The sequence below is a fragment of the Phyllobates terribilis genome, unplaced genomic scaffold (assembly GCF_046119375.1).
Source record: "Phyllobates terribilis strain yellow unplaced genomic scaffold, ASM4611937v1 Scaffold_5__5_contigs__length_657084704, whole genome shotgun sequence".
NCBI classification, from domain to species: domain Eukaryota; kingdom Metazoa; phylum Chordata; class Amphibia; order Anura; family Dendrobatidae; genus Phyllobates; species Phyllobates terribilis.
In genome coordinates, this window is record NW_027362765.1 from 14,396,315 (window position 1) to 14,417,233 (window position 20,919).

General features: G+C 52.9%; 2 protein-coding genes across 4 annotated transcripts in view; one reads left to right on the plus strand and one right to left on the minus strand.

Moving 5' to 3' along the window:
* LOC141270496 (uncharacterized) overlaps nt 1-20,919 on the minus strand; it is a 462,326-nt gene that overhangs the window by 294,820 nt on the left and 146,587 nt on the right. The window lies entirely within an intron of this gene.
* Nucleotides 1-20,919, plus strand: part of LOC141271760 (uncharacterized) — a 54,530-nt gene that overhangs the window by 23,946 nt on the left and 9,665 nt on the right. Inside the window, exons 1-2 of one of the 3 annotated variants that reach the window (XM_073681866.1) lie at nt 6,970-7,029; nt 13,203-13,355. The exons of 1 other annotated variant lie outside the window; for it this stretch is intronic. The gene's annotated coding sequence lies outside the window, so the exon portion shown is untranslated. Of the gene's footprint in view, nt 1-6,957; nt 7,030-13,202; nt 13,356-20,919 lie in introns of those variants that run through there. One more of the 3 variants, XM_073681867.1, reaches the window with a different exon arrangement.

Here is a 20,919-nt window from a genome sequence, read left to right on the forward strand (position 1 = left end):
CACAGGCATGCACCATCATTCCGCCCCCCCTTCCCCAGAGCCCCCACAGGCGTGCACCATCATTCCGCCCCCCCCTTCCCCAGAGCCCCCACAGGCGTGCACCATCATTCCGCCCCCCCTTCCCCAGAGCCCCCACAGGCGTGCACCATCATTCCGCCCCCCCCTTCCCCAGAGCCCCCACAGGCGTGCACCATCATTCCACCCCCCTTCCCCAGAGCCCCCACAGGCGTGCACCATCATTCCGCTCCCCCCCCCCTTCCCCAGAGCCCCCACAGGCGTGCACCATCATTCGGCCCCCCCCCTTCCCCAGAGCCCCCACAGGCGTGCACCATCATTCGGCCCCCCCCTTCCCCAGAGCCCCCACAGGAGTGCGCCATCATTCCGCCCCCCCCCTTCCCCAGAGCCCCCACAGGTGTGCACCATGGAGCCCCCACAGGCGTGCACCATCATTCCCCTCCCCCCTTCCCCAGAGCCCCCACAGGCGTGCACCATCATTCCGCCCCTCTCCCCTTCCCCAGAGCCCCCACAGACGTGCACCATCATTCCGCCCCCCCCTTCCCCAGAGCCCCCACAGGCGTGCACCATCATTCCGCCCCCCCCCTTCCCCAGAGCCCCCACAGGCGTGCACCATCATTCCGCCCCCCCCCCTTCCCCAGAGCCCCCACAGGCGTGCACCATCATTCCGCCCCCCCCCCCTTCCCCAGAGCCCCCACAGGCGTGCACCATCATTCCGCCCCCCCCCTTCCCCAGAGCCCCCACAGGCGTGCACCATCATTCTGCCCCCCCCCCTTCCCCAGAGCCCCCACAGGCGTGCACCATCATTCTGCCCCCCCCCCCTTCCCCAGAGCCCCCACAGGCGTGCACCATCATTCTGCCCCCCCCCCTTCCCCAGAGCCCCCACAGGCGTGCACCATCATTCTGCCCCCCCCCCCTTCCCCAGAGCCCCCACAGGCGTGCACCATCATTCTGCCCCCCCCCCCTTCCCCAGAGCCCCCACAGGCGTGCACCATCATTCTGCCCCCCCCCCCCTTCCCCAGAACCCCCACAGGCGTGCACCATCATTCTGCCCCCCCCCCCCTTCCCCAGAGCCCCCACAGGCGTGCACCATCATTCCGCCCCCCCCCCCTTCCCCAGAGCCCCCACAGGCGTGCACCATCATCCCGCCCCCCCCTTCCCCAGAGCCCCCACAGGCGTGCACCATCATCCCGCCCCCCCCTTCCCCAGAGCCCCCACAGGCGTGCACCATCATCCCGCCCCCCCCTTCCCCAGAGCCCCCACAGGCGTGCACCATCATCCCGCCCCCCCCTTCCCCAGAGCCCCCACAGGCGTGCACCATCATCCCGCCCCCCCCTTCCCCAGAGCCCCCACAGGCGTGCACCATCATCCCGCCCCCCCCTTCCCCAGAGCCCCCACAGGCGTGCACCATCATCCCGCCCCCCCCTTCCCCAGAGCCCCCACAGGCGTGCACCATCATCCCGCCCCCCCCTTCCCCAGAGCCCCCACAGGCGTGCACCATCATCCCGCCCCCCCCTTCCCCAGAGCCCCCACAGGCGTGCACCATCATCCCGCCCCCCCCTTCCCCAGAGCCCCCACAGGCGTGCACCATCATCCCGCCCCCCCCTTCCCCAGAGCCCCCACAGGCGTGCACCATCATCCCGCCCCCCCCTTCCCCAGAGCCCCCACAGGCGTGCACCATCATTCCGCACCCCCCTTCCCCAGAGCCCCCACAGGCGTGCACCATCATTCCGCACCCCCCTTCCCCAGAGCCCCCACAGGCGTGCACCATCATTCCGCCCCCCCTTCCCCAGAGCCCCACAGGCGTGCACCATCATTCCGCCCCCCCTTCCCCAGAGCCCCCACAGGCGTGCACCATCATTCCGCCCCCCCCCCTTCCCCAGAGCCCCCACAGGCGTGCACCATCATTCCGCCCCCCCCCCTTCCCCAGAGCCCCCACAGGCGTGCACCATCATTCCGCCCCCCCCACTTCCCCAGAGCCCCCACAGGTGTGCACCAGCATTCCGCCCCCCAGAGCCCCCACAAACACGCAGCATTCCCTCCCAGAGCCCCCACAAGCCCACAGCATACCCCCCCAGATCATCCCCACAGAGCACGCAGCATGTCCCCAGAGTCCGCAGCATCCCCCACATAGCCACCACCAGCCCCAAGCGTGCATCCCCCCCAGAGCCCCCACAAAATTCCCCCAGAGCACCCACAAACCCGCAGCATCCCCCCCAGAATGCCCCCACAAACCTGCAGCATTCCCCCCAGAGGCCCCAGCATGCCCCCAAAAACCCGCAGCACCCCCCCACCCCCAAGAGGTCCCAGCATGCACCCACACACCCGCAGCATGCCCCCACAAACCCGCAGCATGCCCCCCAGAGCCCACAGCAAGCCCCCACAAACCCCCATCGTACACCCACAGCATGCCCCCAGGACAGACCCCCATCGTACACCCACAGCATGCCCCCAGAGCCACCACAAGCCCGCAGCATGCCCCCAGAGCCACCACAAGCCCGCAGCATGCCCCCAGAGCCACCACAAGCCCGCAGCATGCCCCCAGAGCCACCACAAGCCCGCAGCATGCCCCCAGAGCCACCACAAGCCCGCAGCATGCCCCCAGAGCCACCACAAGCCCGCAGCATGCCCCCAGAGCCACCACAAGCCCGCAGCATGCCCCCAGAGCCACCACAAGCCCGCAGCATGCCCCCACAGCTACCACCAGCCCGCAGCATGCCCCCACATAGCCACCACCAGCCCCCAAGCGTGCATCCTACCCAGAGCCCCCACAAGCCCGCAGCATCCACCCACGAGCCCCCACAAGCCCGCAGCATCCACCCACGAGCCCCCACAAGCCCGCAGCATCCACCCACGAGCCCCCACAAGCCCGCAGCATCCACCTACGAGCCACCACAAGCCTGCAGCATCCCCCCACGAGCCACCACAAGCCCGCAGCATCCCCCCACAAGCCCGCAGCATCCCCCCCAGAGGCCCCAGCATGCCCCCACAAACCCGCAGCATCCCCCCCAGAGCCACCACCAGCCCGCAGCATGCCCCCTAAGAGGCCGCAGCATGCCCCCACAAACCCGCAGCATCCCCCCCAGAGCCACCACCAGCCCGCAGCATGCCCCTAAGAGGCCGCAGCATGCCCCCCCAGAGCCACCACCAGCCCCCAGCATCCCCCCCAGAGCCACCAGTTGCCGCCAGCAGCATGCCCCCACAGAGACAGCAGCATGCCCCCAACATCCCCCCAGAGCCACCACCAGCCCGCAACATGCCCCCACAGAGGCCGCACAAACCCGCAGCATCCCCCCAGAGACCATCCAGAGCACGCAACATGCCCCCTGCGTCCCCACAAGCCCACAGAATCCACCCAGAGCCACCACCAGCCCGCAGCATCCCCCCAGAGCCCCCACAGACCATCCAGAGCACGGAACATGCCCCCTGCGTCCCCACAAGCCCACAGAATCCACCCAGAGCCACCACCAGACCGCAGCAGCCTTCAGCATCCCCCCCAGAGCCACCACCAGCCCCCAAGAGTGCATCCCCCCCAGAGCACCCAGAGCCCACAGCATGTCCCCAGAGCTCGCAGCATCCCCCAGAGCCCCCAAGCGTGCATCCCACCCAGAGCCCACCCCAAGCCCGCAGCATCCCCCACATAGCCAACACAGAGCCCCCAAGCGTGCATCCCAACCAGAGCCCCCACAAACCTGCAGCATCACCCCAGAGCCCCCACAGGCGTGCACCATCATTCGCCCCCCCCCCTTCCCCAGAGCCCCCACAGGAGTGCGCCATCATTCCGCCCCCCCCCCTTCCCCAGAGCCCCCACAGGCGTGCACCATCATTCCCCTCCCCCCTTCCCCAGAGCCCCACAGGCGTGCACCATCATTCCGCCCCCCCTTCCCCAGAGCCCCCACAGGCGTGCACCATCATTCCGCCCCCCCCTTCCCCAGAGCCCCACAGGCGTGCACCATCATTCCGCCCCCCCCCTTCCCCAGAGCCCCCACAGGCGTGCACCATCATTCCACCCCCCCCCCCTTCCCCAGAGCCCCCACAGGCGTGCACCATCATTCCGCCCCCCCCCCCTTCCCCAGAGCCCACAGGCGTGCACCATCATTCCGCCCCCCCCCTTCACCAGAGCCCCCACAGGCGTGCACCATCATTCCGCCCCCCCCTTCACCAGAGCCCCCACAGGCGTGCACCATCATTCGCCCCCCCCCCCCTTCCCCAGAGCCCCCACAGGCGTGCACCATCATTCCGCCCCCCCCCCCTTTCCCCAGAGCCCCCACAGGCGTGCACCAGCATTCCGCCCCCCCCCCCCCTTCCCCAGAGCCCCACAGGCGTGCACCATCATTCCGCCCCCCCCCCTTCCCAGAGCCCCACAGGCGTGCACCATCATTCCGCCCCCCCCCCCTTCCCAGAGCCCCCACAGGCGTGCACCATCATTCCGCCCCCCCTTCCCCAGAGCCCCCACAGGCGTGCACCATCATTCCGCCCCCCCCCCCCTTCCCCAGAGCCCCCACAGGCGTGCACCATCATTCCGCCCCCCCCCTTCCCCAGAGCCCCCACAGGTGTGCACCATCATTCCGCCCCCCAGAGCCCCCACAAGCCCACAGCATACCCCCCCAGATCATCCCCACAGAGCACGCAGCCATGTCCCCAGAGTCCGCAGCATCCCCCACATAGCCACCACCAGCCCCAAGCGTGCATCCCCCCCAGAGCCCCCACAAAATTCCCCCAGAGCACCCACAAACCCGCAGCATCCCCCCCAGAATGCCCCCACAAACCTGCAGCATTCCCCCCAGAGGCCCCAGCATGCCCCCAAAAACCCGCAGCACCCCCCCCACCCCCAAGAGGTCCCAGCATGCCCCTACAAACCTGCAGCATCCCCCCCAGAGGCCCCAGCATGCCCCCAAAAACCCACAGCATCCCCCCAGAGCCACCACCAGCCCGCAGCATGCCCCCTAAGAGGCCGCAGCATGCCCCCACAAACCCGCAGCATCCCCCCAGAGCCCACAGCAAGCCCCACAAACTCCCATCGTACACCCACAGCATGCCCCCAGAGCCACCACCAGCCGCAGCATGCCCCCAGAGCCACCACCAGCCCGCAGCATGCCCCCAGAGCCACCACCAGCCCGCAGCATGCCCCCACAGCCACCACCAGCCCGCAGCATGCCCCACAGCCACCACCAGCCCGCAGCATGCCCCCACAGCCACCACCAGCCCGCAGCATGCCCCCACAGCCACCACCAGCCCGCAGCATCCCCCACAGCCACCACCAGCCCGCAGCATGCCCCCACAGCCACCACCAGCCCGCAGCATGCCCCCACACCCACCACCAGCCCGCAGCATGCCCCCACACAGCACCCAGAGCCCGCAGCATGCCCCCACACAGCACCCAGAGCCCGCAGCATGCCCCCACACAGCCACCACCAGTCCCCAAGCGTGCATCCTACCCAGAGCCCCCACAAGCAAGCAGCATCCACCCACGAGCCCCCACAAGCCCGCAGCATCCACCCACGAGCCCCCACAAGCAAGCAGCATCCACCCACGAGCCCCCACAAGCAAGCAGCATCCACCCACGAGCCCCCACAAGCAAGCAGCATCCACCCACGAGCCCCCACAAGCAAGCAGCATCCACCCACGAGCCACCACAAGCCCGCAGCATCCACCCACGAGCCACCACAAGCCCGCAGCATCCACCCACGAGCCACCACAAGCCCGCAGCATCCACCCACGAGCCACCACAAGCCCGCAGCATCCCCCCACGAGCCACCACAAGCCCGCAGCATCCCCCCCAGAGGCCCCAGCATGCCCCCACAAACCCACAGCATCCCCCCCAGAGCCACCACCAGCCCGCAGCATGCCCCCTAAGAGGCCGCAGCATGCCCCCACAAACCCGCAGCATCCCCCCCAGAGCCACCACCAGCCCGCAGCATGCCCCTAAGAGGCCGCAGCATGCCCCCCCAGAGCCACCACCAGCCCCCAGCATCCCCCCAGAGCCACCAGTTGCCGCCAGCAGCATGCCCCCACAGAGACAGCAGCATGCCCCCAGAGCCCCCACAGACCATCCAGAGCACGCAACATGCCCCCTGCGTCCCCACAGAATCCACCCAGAGCCACCACCAGCCCGCAGCATCCCCCCAGAGCCCCCACAGACCATCCAGAGCACGCAACATGCCCCCTGCGTCCCCACAAGCCCACAGAATCCACCCAGAGTCACCACCAGCCCGCAGCAGCCTTCAGCATCCCCCCCAGAGCCGGCCCGCAGCATCCCCCCCAGAGCCAGCCCGCAGCATCCCCCAAGAGTGCATCCCAACCAGAGCCCCCACAAACCCGCAGCATGCCCCCCCAGAGCACCCAGAGCCCACAGCATGTCCCCAGAGCTCGCAGCATCCCCCAGAGCCCCCACAAGCCCGCAGCATCCCCCACATAGCCAACACTAGCCCCCACAGAGCTCCCAAGCGTGCATCCCAACCAGAGCCCCCACAAAATGCCCCCAGATCACCCACAAAATCCCCCCAGAGCCCGCAGCATGCCCCCCCTCCCCAAGAGCCCACACAAACCAGCAGCATGCCCCCAGAGCATACCCACAGAGCACCCAGAGCCCACAGCATGTCCCCCCCCAGAGCACCCCCACAAAGCACCCAGAGCCCGCAGCATGTCCCCAGAGCTCGCAGAATCCCCCACAAAGCCACCACCAGCCCCCAAGCGTGCATCCCACCCAGAGCCCCCACTAACCCGCAGCATGCCCCCCCAGAGCCCACAGCATCCCCCCAGAGCTCGCAGCATCCCCACATAGCCACCACTAGCCCTCAAGCGTGCATCCCACCCGGAGCCCCCACAAGCCCGCAGCACTGACCTCCTCCTGCAGCTTCACCAGCAGCTTGTCTCCCCGTCCCTCTGCATGAGGCTATGGCGTCTGCTGCTCAACTAGAACACGCCCATAATGCACAGTCAGGACACGCCCCCGGAAATGACGTCATACCCGGAAGGAGCCCATACATTCTAGCATTTACCCTGCAGGTGGAGGTATGTGGAGACCCCCCATTACTGGGCGCAGGGGGCATTAACCCCTTCAGCATGGAGACTCTCTTGGGGTCTTGTGTTGCCCCTTTATAAGAATCATAAGGTTTTTGTTCTGTTTCCTGTAATAGATACATACGACCCAACTATGGAGACAGGAAGGGAGGAAACGTATTGTTCTCATAGTACAGGGCCCCTTTACTGACCCCACAGTGTAATGCCCCCATTATACCCCTTATGCAGGATGTATGATGCCCCCCCACAGTGTAATGCCCCCATTATGCCCCCTATACAGTATGTATGATGCCCCCACACAGTGTAATGCCCCCATTATGCCCCTTATGCAGGATGTATGATGCCCCCACACAGTGTAATGCCCCTTATGCAGTATTTATGATGCCCCCACACAGTGTAATGCCCCCATTATGCCCCTTATACAGTATGTATGATGCCCACACAGTGTAATGCCCCCATTATGCCCCTTATGCAGGATGTATGATGCCCACACAGTGTAATGCCCCCATTATGCCCCTTATGCAGGATGTATGATGCCCCCACACAGTGTAATGCCCCTTATGCAGGATGTATAATGCCCCCACACAGTGTAATGCCCCCATTATGCCCCTTATGCAAGATGTATGATACCCCCACACAGTGTAATGCCCCCATTATGCCCCTTATGCAGTATTTATGATGCCCCCACACAGTGTAATGCCCCCATTATGCCCCTTATACAGTATGTATGATGCCCACACAGTGTAATGCCCCCATTATGCCCCTTATGCAGGATGTATGATGCCCACACAGTGTAATGCCCCCATTATGCCCCTTATGCAGGATGTATGATGCCCTCAAACAGTGTAATGCCCCCATTATGCAGGATGTATGATACCCCCACACAGTGTAATGCCCCCATTATGCCCCTTATGCAGGAAGTATGATGCCCCCACACAGTGTAATGCCCCCATTATGCCCCTTATGCAGGATGTATGATGCCCCCACACAGTGTAATGCCCCCATTATGCCCCTTATGCAGTATGTATTATGCCCCCATTATGCCCCTTATGCAGTGTGTATAATGCCCCCACACAGTGTAATGCCCCCATTATGCCCCTTATGCAGTATGTATGATCCCCCACACAGTGTAATGCCCCCATTATGCCCCTTATGCAGGATGTATGATCCCCCACACAGTGTAATGCCCCCATTATGCCCCTTATGCAGGATGTATCACCCCCCACACAGTGTAATGCCCCTTATGCAGTATGTATGATGCCCCACACAGTGTAATGCCCCCATTATGCCCCTTATGCAGTATGTATGATCCCCCACACAGTGTAATGCCCCCATTATGCCCCTTATGCAGGATGTATGATGCCCCCACACAGTGTAATGTCCCCATTATGCCCCTTATGCAGTATGTATCATCCCCCACACAGTGTAATGCCCCTTATGCAGTATGTATGATGCCCCACACAGTGTAATGCCCCCATTATGCCCCTTATGCAGTATAGACAGAAAACACCCGAGTTTTTCTGATTTATAATGAATTTTTTTTTACTCACTTTATTAGCACATACAGACCAACAATACATGTAAAAAAGACATGGGCAGGAGGAAAATGGAGAATAGCAGCAAGGGCGCAAACATGACCAGGGGGAAGTCTTATGTCAGATAGTGTGAAAACTAAAAGAAACGCCACACTCAGGTTTCATATAGGGCTAAGAGGCTTAACATGACCCATTGGTATGTAAACAGTGTAATTGACATGATTCAGCCATAATAACAATACAATGAAAAAACCTGTAGCTGGAGTTCCTGTCAGCAAGGAGACCGCCAAACATTAAGTATGGACAGTAGCATCGCTTACACTGTATGGACGCAGCGTCGAAGATATCTTGTAGTTATTTACCGCTTCCCGACTCGCGTTTCACGAGGAATATAAACAGCTTTATCAAGGGAAGGTAGGGATGTGTTATACAAGGACCTTAAAATACCCAGGTGGGCGGTCACGGTGTGCACCACATGACCGGAGCCCAGCCAATGGCATAATATATATGGCGCATGCGCACAAAGCAGAACAGACCCGGCAACAAGCCGCACGGCGGTCACATCCGGGAGCGCGCAGCAGAGGCTGCGCGGTTACGGATAGGAAAACGCCGAGCGCCGAGACCAGGGACGTGAATGCGCCGGGCGCACGCGCTCAGGATGCCAAGATAGGTGAGTGTATACATATAATGGTAATACCAATACAGAAGAATAAAGGCAAGGCAAATTCATGAGACATAAAGTAATTTAAACATTAAAGTTGGATGGAACAAGCGTGTCCAATCGAAAGAGATGAGCTGTAGAATATAAATGTTGAGTTGAGGCATTTCTCCAGGAAAAGAGAGGGCCAACATGGGCAAATATAAACAAAAAACATACATTTAACCCCATAGCACTCAATGACGGACACTGCACGGCATGAGCGGGTGTATGTTAATGCTCATTGCCGTGCAGTGTCCATCATAGCTTTGAACTGGTAAAGCGTGTAAACACGCTGTGCCAGTTCAGTGCCGACAGCTGAGCGGCACGAGAAGGGGTGCAGGGACACATGCCGTCGGTCTCTGCACCCAGATCGCTGCGATTGGTCAGTCAATCTGACTGACCAATCACAGCATGATGGAGCAGGAGAAGCTGAAATTTCAGCGTCTGCTGCTCTATCAGTGCCGGAGCACAGCGCTGCCAGTGGCTAAGCTGCGGCACTAAACAGCCAGGAGTGGTGTCAGCGCCGCTCCTGGCTGTTAACCCTCTGAATACTGCGATCGAGAGCAATCGCAGTGTTCGGGAGGCTGGCAGAGGGCTGGGAGCTCCCTCTGCCTTCAGGTCGGCGCCCCCGTGACATCATCGCGGGGGCTCGACCGTTGCCATGGTGACCAGAGGTCGTCATGACGACCCCCAGGTCTCCAAGCTACGGAAAGCTCCTGAGACCAATGCACAGCATGGTCTCAGGAGCTTTCAATATATGTATAATGTATTGTAATGCTAGTGCATTGCAATACATTATATCTATGAAAAAAGTGAAAGTCCTATAGTGGGACTAAGTAAAAAAAACCAACTTGTAAAAATCTAAAAAAAATTGTAAAAAAAAAAAAATATTACACTAATAAATACTGATTTATAGGTAAAATAAAAATAAACAAAAGAGTGCACATATTTGGTATCACCGCGTCCGGAACGACCTGATCTATAAACGTGTCACACCCTTTCAGTGAACAGCGTAAAAAAAATAAAAACATTAGAAACTATGACTTTTCATCATACCGCTGGAAAAAAGTGGAATTAAAACGTGATCAAAAAGACGGATGAAAATAAAAATGGTACCGCTGAAAACGTCATCTTGTCCCGCAAAAATCAAGCCGCCATACAGCTCCATCAGCCAAAAAATCAAAAAGTTACAGAGCTCAGAATAAAGCGATGCAAAGATAATAATTTTTTCTCTAAAAGTTTTATTATGTAAAAGCGCAAAAACATAAAAAAATTACATAAATGTGGTACCGTTGTAAACGTACTGACCCGAAGAATAAAGCTACCTTATCAATGTTACCACACAAATAACAACAAAAAAAAATCCTGAATTGTTGTTTTTTGTTCATTCTGCCTCCCAAAAATCTGAATAGAAAGCGATCAAAAAATGTAATTTGCCCAAAAGTGGTACCAATAAAAACGTCAACTCATCCCGCAAAAAACAAGCCATCACATGACTCTGTCGGCCGAAATATGGAAAAACTATAGCTCCCAAAATATGGAGACGCAAACATTCGTTTTTAGCAAAAAAAAGACTCTTTTAGTAAGTGACAGCTGTCAATCATAAAAACCCGATATGAATCTGGCATTGCTGTAATTGCACCGACCCGAAGAATAAAGTCGTGTAATCACTTTTATACTGCACGAGGAAAGGCGTAAAAAATATATAAAACCATTCTTCACCTTCTGCTGATTTGTGTATTCTGCCTCTCAAAGATCGCACTAAGGCTCGGCGCACATTTATCCTGCGCTGAGCGCTTACACCGGGGTTTCCGTGTAAACCTCTGAAATACGTGATTCAGAGGAAACCCCTGACCGAAGATTCCCTGTAATGAGACAGATGGAGGCACTGTGGACGGCGTCTGACCTATGATCCGGCGGTGTCCATCTTTTTAGGCGTAAATAAAAGCGCGGTCAGCCACAGTTTTGTGCACCTCTGAAAAGAAGGATAACGCTGAACAGAGGCCAGATGGAGTCCAGAGTAACTCTGCTGCCTCATCTCATTATAGTGAATGGATCACTCCAGGGTTTCATCTGAATCACGTCATTTGGAGATTTAGATGGAAACCCCAAAGTAAGAGCTCAGCGTAGAGTGCCGGATAATGCGCCCAAACAGTGGTTTTCTGCCACATATGGGGTATCGGCGTGCTCAGGAGAAATTTCACAACAACTTTTGGGGTCCATTTTCTCCTGTTACCCTTGTGAAAATAAAAAATTGGGGGCTAAAAAGAAATGTATTTATTTATTTATTTTTTTCCACGTCTCTATGTTATAAACTTCTGTGAAACACCTGGGGGTTCAAAGTGCTCATCACACATCTAGATAAGTTCATTGAGGGGTCTAGTTTACAAAATGGGGTCACTTGTGGGGGGTTTCCACTGTTTAGGCACATCAGGGGCTTTCCAAACACAACATGGCGTTTGCTGATTATTCCAGCAAATTTTGAATTCAAAAAGTCAAATGGCGCTCCTCCACTTCCGAACCCTGCCATGCGCCCAAACACTAGTTTTCCTCCCATATTTGGTATCAGCATGTTCAGAAGAAATTGGACAATACATTTTGGGGTCCATTTTTATCTGTTACCCTTGTGAAAATAAAAAAAATTTGGTCTAAATGTAATATTTTGTGAAAAAAAGTTAAATGTTAATTTTTTTCTTTCTCATTGCTTCAGTTCCTGTGAAGCACCTGAAGGGTTAATAAACTTCTTGAATGTGGTTTTGAGCACCTCGAGGGGTGCATTTTTTAGAATGGTGTCACTTTTGGGTATTTTCTGTCATAAAGACCCCTCAAAGTGACTTCAAATGTGATGTGGTCCCTAAAAAAAAAAAAGGTTTTGTAAATTTTGTTGGAAAAATGAAAAATCGCTGGTTAACTTTTAACCCTTATAGCTCCCTAACAAAAAAAAAAAAATTGGTTCCAAAATTGTGCTGATGTAAAGTAGACATGTGGGAAATGTTATTTATTAACTATTTTGTGTGACATATCTCTCTGATTTCAGGGCATAACAATTCAAAGTTTGAAAATTGCAAAATTTTAAACATTTTCGACAAATTTCTGTTTATTTTACAAATAAACGCAAGTGATATTGAAGAAATTTTACCACTATCATGAAGCACAATATGTCACGAAAAAAACGTCTCAGAATCAGTGGGATTCGTTGAAGCGTTTCAGAGTAATTACCTCATAAAGTGACAGTGGTCAGAATTGTAAAAATTGGCCCGGTCATTAACGTGCAAAGTGGATCGGTCCTTAAGGGGTTAATATTAAAAAACAACACCACACAGTATAAAATAAAAAATAAAAATTGCTGCAAACACAACACCACAGAGTCTCAAGGGAAGCACCAAATTGAAAGTTATTAATTATAGTAGAGGAAGAGAATGCACGTGGTCAATCACAAAAATGGGGGCAAAACTAAGAGTCTCATTCAATCCCTTGGGGGCCATCGTTTCCAAAGTGACAATCCACTTAGTTTCACGTTGGGCCAAGATGCGTTTAAGATTGCCGCCCCTTGCCCCAAGATGACAATGTCAATGCCACGAATAGAAAGTGATGAGGGATTGCAGTCATGGAATTGACGGAAATGGCGAGGGAGAGTTTTTAATTCAGAGGGGTCCGTTACTGACCTTGCTGCGGCAATGTCCCTAACGTGTTCCCGAACCCTGACTCTGCGTTCCCTGGATGTAAGGCCAACATAAATAAGTGGACAACCACAGGTGGCATAATAGGTAACATTAGTGGAACTGCAGGAGATTCGGTGTTGAATTTGATACTGTTTATCTCCTGCTGCAGAGTCAAAGGTTCCACATATACTTTTTCTGGGCCTGAATTACAGGTGCTTCGTATGGGTTTAACTTTTTCACCTTCTAATGGGTTTCACTTTTTTACAGCCCTCAAGGACTTAAATCTCTTTTCACGTAAATTAATTCTAAAGAAACTTCACTTTAAGGATACAACTACCCCTTCCATGATGAGCCCTGCCGAGAAGGAGGCCTTACAAACATTGGAGGACCTCCTCGTTGAACAGGTCCCTGTAACCAGAGGTAGGTTTCTTCCTCATGTTTTTCCTAAATCTACACGATTTCCCCCCTTATCGATTAGCCCTGCAGTTGAGATCTTCACTAAACTGGTCTCTGAGGATTTTAACCGGTTCAGGACCGCCCACTGTACATAAACGTCGGCGCTGCCCGGGCTCTGTGCAGCGCCGACGTTTAAAAACGGTGGGTGGTCCCGCAGCGCTCAGGACCCCCAGGGTCCTGCTAGCGCTGCGGTACCGGTTCAGAGCGATAGCTCTGACATGTGGCATCATGGGGACCTGAATGGATCAGGTCCCCATGATGTTAACCTGTTCCTATCTTCTAGATGCCGCGATCCATAGCGATCGCGGCATTTAAAAGATAGTGACAGCTGGTGGTCGGCGATCGGGACCCCCCACATACCTCAGGAGCGGCGGGGATCCCGGTGCTGTGACCTCTGACATCATCGAGACCTGATTGGCTCAGGTCTCGATGATGTCAGCGTCACACCAGCCAATCAGAGAGATCACCAGGGAAGTTTGTTTTAGCAACAAACTTTCCCGGGCGATCTGCCTGATAAATACACTGTTTCTCCTCTGATCTCAGTGAGAGAGCAGAGGAGAAACAGTGTGACAAGAGCTGTGTCAGCCTTGCCACTGTGAAAGTAAAAAAAAAAAAATAAAAAAGAAAGTAAGAGTTAGGATTAGTCAGTCCTGTCAGATCTATCAGTCAGTCAGTCCTGTCAGATCTATCAGTCAGTCAGTCCTGTCAGATCAGTCAGTCAGTCCTGTCAGATCTGTCAGTCAGTCAGTCCTGTCAGATCTGTCAGTCAGTCCTGTCAGATCTGTCAGTCAGTCAGTCCTGTCAGATCAGTCCAGTCAGTCAGTCCTGTCAGATCAGTCCAGTCAGTCAGTCCTGTCAGATCAGTCCAGTCAGTCAGTCCTGTCAGATCAGTCCAGTCAGTCAGTCCTGTCAGATCAGTCCTGTCAGATCAGTCCAGTCAGTCAGTCCTGTCAGATCAGTCCAGTCAGTCAGTCCTGTCAGATCTGTCAGTCAGTCAGTCCTGTCAGATCTGTCAGTCAGTCAGATCTGTCAGTCAGTCAGTCCTGTCAGATCTGTCAGTCAGTCAGTCCTGTCAGATCTGTCAGTCAGTCAGTCCTGTCAGATCTATCAGATCAGTCAGTCCTGTCAGATCAGTCAGTCCTGTCAGATCAGTCAGTCCTGTCAGATCAGTCAGTCAGTCCTGTCAGATCAGTCAGTCAGTCCTGTCAGATCAGTCAGTCAGTCAGTCCTGTCAGATCAGTCAGTCAGTCAGTCCTGTCAGATCAGTCAGTCAGTCCTGTCAGATCAGTCAGTCAGTCCTGTCAGATCAGTCAGTCAGTCCTGTCAGATCAGTCAGTCCTGTCAGATCAGTCAGTCAGTCCTGTCAGATCTGTCAGTCAGTCAGTCCTGTCAGATCAGTCCAGTCAGTCAGTCCTGTCAGATCAGTCCAGTCAGTCAGTCCTGTCAGATCAGTCCAGTCAGTCAGTCCTGTCAGATCAGTCCAGTCAGTCAGTCCTGTCAGATCAGTCCTGTCAGATCAGTCCAGTCAGTCAGTCCTGTCAGATCAGTCCAGTCAGTCAGTCCTGTCAGATCTGTCAGTCAGTCAGTCCTGTCAGATCTGTCAGTCAGTCAGTCCTGTCAGATCTGTCAGTCAGTCAGTCCTGTCAGATCAGTCAGTCAGTCCTGTCAGATCTGTCAGTCAGTCAGTCCTGTCAGATCAGTCAGTCCTGTCAGATCAGTCAGTCCTGTCAGATCAGTCAGTCAGTCCTGTCAGATCAGTCAGTCAGTCCTGTCAGATCAGTCAGTCAGTCCTGTCAGATCAGTCAGTCAGTCCTGTCAGATCAGTCAGTCAGTCCTGTCAGATCAGTCCTGTCAGATCTGTCAGTCAGTCAGTCCTGTCAGATCAGTCAGTCAGTCAGTCCTGTCAGATCAGTCAGTCAGTCCTGTCAGATCAGTCAGTCAGTCCTGTCAGATCAGTCAGTCAGTCCTGTCAGATCAGTCAGTCCTGTCAGGTCAGTCAGTCCTGTCAGTCCAGTCCGGTCAGTCCCGTCCGGTCAGTCCCGTCCGGTCAGTCCCGTCCGTTCAGTCCGGTCCGTTCAGTCCAGTCAAAAAATATAAAAATAAAATGGCCCGTCAGACTTATACCGCAGAAGAGGTGTATGCCCTGCTGTGTTCTGACACTGATGACAGCGCAATCTCAGATGGAGATATGGATTTTGAGGGCTTTAGTAGCGGTGACACTGAGAGCTCAGAAATGAGCAGTGATTCTGGTCCATCCTCAAGCCCAAGGACCAGTACAGCAATAGGGGCAAATAGCGCTACTGGAGAAACGTCTCCAAATCAGGGAACACTGCCCAGTACAAGCGCTGTCCCTGCTACTAGTGAATTGGCGCACCCCAGTGTACAAGGGGCTTTGCCACATGATCTAGCATTTCCCAGATGGGAGGCTTCGGATTCGGCTGCTCCATTCAGCCCTGATTTCAACGCCACTCCTGGTATAAATGTGGAGGTGGAAGATTTTGGACCAATTCATTTTTTTAATTTGTTTTTTACAGACAGCTTGCTAGAGCATATTGTCGTGCAAACAAATTTATATGCATCCCAATTCATAAGCCAGAATCCCCGATCTTACTATGCTAGGGCAAATTTATGGACACCAACTAATGTCCCGGAAATAAAAAATTTTTTAGGACTTACATTTGCCATGGGGCTTGTTAAAAAACCGAGCATTCGATCCTACTCGTCCAACCACCCTGTTCAAGCCACCCCTATGTTTTCAGTCATTCTGCCTAGGACCCGTTATGAAATGCTCATGCGGTTTTGGCATTTTAACGACAATAGTCAATGCCTGCCCAGAAATGCCCCAGAACATGACAGGTTATATAAAATTAGACCCATCATTGAAAATTTGTCAGAAAAATTCTTAAGCCTCTACACCCCAACACAAAATATTTCTATAGATGAGTCCCTTTTAAAATTCAAAGGAAGACTGCACCTCAAGCAATTTATCCCATCTAAAAGGGCAAGGTTTGGAATAAAGCTCTATAAAATGTGCGAAAGTTCAACCGGATACACATCCGCTTTTCGCATATATGAGGGGAAAGATAGCCAACTAAACCCACCAGGATGCCCTACTTATCTGGGGACATCTGGAAAAAATGTTTGGGAGCTGATAAGTCCTTTTTTCAAAAAGGCTACAATCTATATGTGGACCATTATTACACCAGCATACCCCTATTTAAAAGTCTGGTTGAACACAACATCGGGGCTTGTGGGACCATCCGTAAAAACCGTCAGGGGTTTCCACAACCATTGGTCAACCAAAAGTTTCAAAAGGGGCAGTCAGGGGCTGTACGCAACGGAGAGCTGCTTGCCCTGAAATATAGGGATAAGAGGGATATTTTTGTCCTCAGCTCAATCCACACAGATGCCACAAGGGCCACTGTAGAACTAGGATCCACCACTCCGAAGCAAAAACCTGTGTCAGTCATTGACTACAACAAACACATGGGGGGTGTGGACCTTGCAGACCAGGTTCTACAGCCATACCAGGTATCAAGAAAGTCCTATACCTGGTATAAAAAGTTGGTTATTTATTTGTTTCAGGTGGCCACATACAATTCTTTTGTGTTGTACAAAAAAGCAGGAAATTCAGATCCTTTTCTTGATTATCAAGAAAAGGTAATTGAAAATCTTGTCTTTCAAAGTGTTAGCCCCGCTCATCCATTAGAATCTGAGGATGTGAAAAGACTCACTGAGCGACATTTTATTGCACTTATTCCAGCAACGGAAACAAGAAGGAACCCCCAGAAAAGATGTCGTGTATGTACTAAGAGAGGAATGAGGCGTGATACCCGCTACTATTGCCCACAATGCCCATCATTGCCAGCCTTATGCGTCACTGACTGCTTTAAAATCTACCACACAGAACCACGTTTTTAAACTGTAAAAATGTATCCCAATTTGTCATTCAAACATTTGGTTCATTTAGTGAATGACATATTCGAGTAGAGCTCACTTAATTTCCAGGGGAGGTTCTCCAGAATCTAAACCTTCCATTGCATGCTTGTTTCTGGAAATCATCCATCGAGTTAAAATGGTCACTAAACCCATAGATGAATTCCCAGAGGGGTGTCATTTCCAAAATGGGGTCACTTCAGGGGGGATTCTTTAGCTCTGGTACTCTGAAAAGTGCCAGAACAGCATAATCCCCCCTGAAGTGACCCCATTATGGAAATGACACCTCTGTGGGAATTCATCTATGGGTTTAGTGACCATTTACCTATCTACTTATTTTCCCACCACTAGATTAATTTATACAGAGGAGTAGATTGTAAAATGCGGTCACTTGTTGTGGGTTTCCTCTGTTTAGGCACCTCAGGGGCTCTCCAAATGCAACATGGCGTCCGCTATCCATTCCAGTCAAATTTCCATTCCAAAAGTCAAATGGCGCTCCTTACCTTCCGAGCCATGCCGTGCGCCCAAACAGTGGCTTTGCACCACATATGGGGTATCAGCGTGCTCAGGAGAAATTGCACAACACATTTTGGGGTCCATTTTTTCTGGCTGCCCTTGTGAAAATTAAAAATTTGAGGCTAAAGTAGCAGTTTTGTGTTAAAAATGTGTTTTTTTATTTTCACCCTTCAGCATTATAAAATTCTGTGAAGCCCCTGGGGGTTCAAGGTGCTCACCACACATCTAGATAAGTTCCTTGAGGGGTCTAGTTTCCAAAATGGGGTGACTTGTTGGGGGTTTCCTCTGTTTAGGCACCTCAGGGGCTCTCCAAATGCAACATGGCGTCCGCTATCGATTCCAGTCAAATTTCCATTCCAAAAGTCAAATGGCGCTCCTTACCTTCCGAGCCATGCCGTTCGCCCAAACAGTGGCTTTGCACCACATATGGGGTATCAGCGTGCTCAGGAGAAATTGCACAACACATTTTGGGGTCCATTTTTTCTGGCTGCCCTTGTGAAAATTAAAAATTTGAGGCTAAATTAGCAGTTTTGTGAAAAAAAGTTAAATGTTCATTATTTTCTTCCACATTCCAAAAATTCCTGTGAAGCACCTGAAGGGTTAATAAACTTCTTGAATGTGGTTTTGAGCACCTTGAGGGGTGCAGTTTTTAGAATGGTATCACTTTTGGGTATTTTCTGTCATAAAGGCTCCTCAAAGTCACTTCAAATAAGATGTGGTCCCTAAAAAAATGTTTTTGTAAATTTTGTTGTAAAAATGAGAAATCGCTGGTCAACTTTTAACCCTTATAGCTTCCTAACAGAAAAAAATTTTGGTTCCAAAATTGTGCTGATGTGAAGTAGACATGTGGGAAATGTTATTCATTAACTATTTTGTGTGACATATCTCTCTGATTTAAGGGCATGAAAATTCAAAGTTTGAAAATTGCAAAATTTTCAAAATTTTCGCCAAATTTCCGATTTTTTCACAAATAAACGCAAGTGATATCGAAGAAATTTTACCACTATCATGAAGTACAATATGTCACAAAAAAACAATCTTAGAATCAGGGGGATCCATTGAAGCGTTCCAGAGTAATTACCTCATAAAGTGACAGTGGTCAGAATTGAAAAAATTGGCCCGGTCACGAAGGCAAAAACAGGCTCTGGCGCGAAGTGGTTAAGAAACTATCCACTGTACGTGGACATGATAACCTTATAGGTCCTCAGAGAGCAGTTATAACAAAACTTCAGTCATATTCTGACTTAGTTTTCAAACAAGCAGACAAAGGGGGGAATATCGTAGTGTGGCCGTGTGCTCTCTACGAAAAAGAGACATTACACCAGCTACGTGATAAAAACACCTACACCAAACTGGCATATAATTCTTTTTCCTCCTTTTCGGCAGAACTTCAATCCATTTTAGGTAAGGCTTTTGAGGCTGATATTATTAAAAAAATGTCCTGGAAGGGCTCACAGTACGTTTTCCCAAAATTTCCACTTTTTATTTACTGCCTGAGATCCACAAAGACGCAGTCAACCCCCCTGGACGTCCGATCGTGTCCGGGATGGAGAGTCTCTGTGAACCAATTTGTAAATTCGTGGACTTTTATCTTAAGCTACTGGTGGAGACTCTCCCGTCATACATTAAGGACACGATGGACGTCCTTACCCGGGTTGACGGCGTCTTTGTGGATTCTGACACCCTTTTAGTTACAGCTGACGTAGAAACCCTTTATACGTGCATAGCCCATACTGATGGGCTGGAGGCTGTCCTCCTTTTCCTTGGGGCCTCCAACCTGGACTGCCCTCTATGCGGGTTCATTCTAGAGCTGCTGCGGTTCATCTTGACTCATAATTTCTTTATTTTTAAAGATCAATTCTACCTCCAGCAACGCGGCACAGCCATGGGTGCAGCCTGCGCGCCCTTGTACGCCAATCTCTTCCTGGGTTCATGGGAGAGATTCCTCTTTGGTGACGAGAGCGCGTGGGCTGCCGACCATGTGCTGTGCTGGCACAGGTATATAGATGACATTCTGTTCCTATGGAGGGGTACACCGCAGCAGCTCGAGAAGTTTATGGGAGAACTTAATACCAATAATTTGAATATCTGCTTGACATACAAAGTGGATGGCGCAAAACTTTACTTCTTTGACGTTAGCCTAGAGGTCGATTTCGACTTCTCCATCAGGACTGACGTCTATAGGAAGTCAACGGCAGTGAACTCGTTGATTCACGCCTCTTCTGCCCATAACCCCACAACCATTAGGGCCGTCCCGGTTGGACAGTTCCTGAGGGTCAGGCGGATTTGTTCCTCCCCCAAGTGTTTTGAAGGCCAAGGTACGACTCTCAGGACGAGATTTTTTACAACGTGGCTATAGCAAACGCTCAATTAAAAAGGGGTACAGCAGGGCTAAGGCAACACCTTGCTCCCAACTTCTATATGGTCATAAGCAAATTAAATCAGCAGAAGGTCAGACACGATTTATTACCACTTATAACACAAAGTGGAATGATATGCGTGCCATCCTAAAGAAACACTGGCCCATACTCCTCACAGAACCCTCCCTTGTGCGGTCTATTGGGGACTTTCCATCCATGACCTCTAGGAGAGCTAGAAACCTTAGCGATTTATTTGTTAAGAGCCACTACGTCCCTACCAATAAGACCTTTCTTTCTTCATTCCAACCTACGTTGGGTTGTTTTCCCTGCGGCCATTGCCTGGCCTACGCTAATGTCCTGCGTACCCGAACCTTTGACTCTGCAGCAGGAGATAAACAGTATCAAATTCAACACCGAATCTCCTGCAGTTCCACTAATGTTACCTATTATGCCACCTGTGGTTGTCCACTTATTTATGTTGGCCTTACATCCAGGGAACTCAGAGTCAGGGTTCGGGAACACGTTAGGGACATTGCCGCGGCAAGGTCAGTAACGGACCCCTCTGAATTAAAAACTCTCCCTCGCCATTTCCGTCAATTCCATGACTGCAATCCCTCATCACTTTCTATTCGTGGCATTGACATTGTCATCTTGGGGCAAGGGGCGGCAATCTTAAACGCATCTTGGCCCAACGTGAAACTAAGTGGATTGTCACT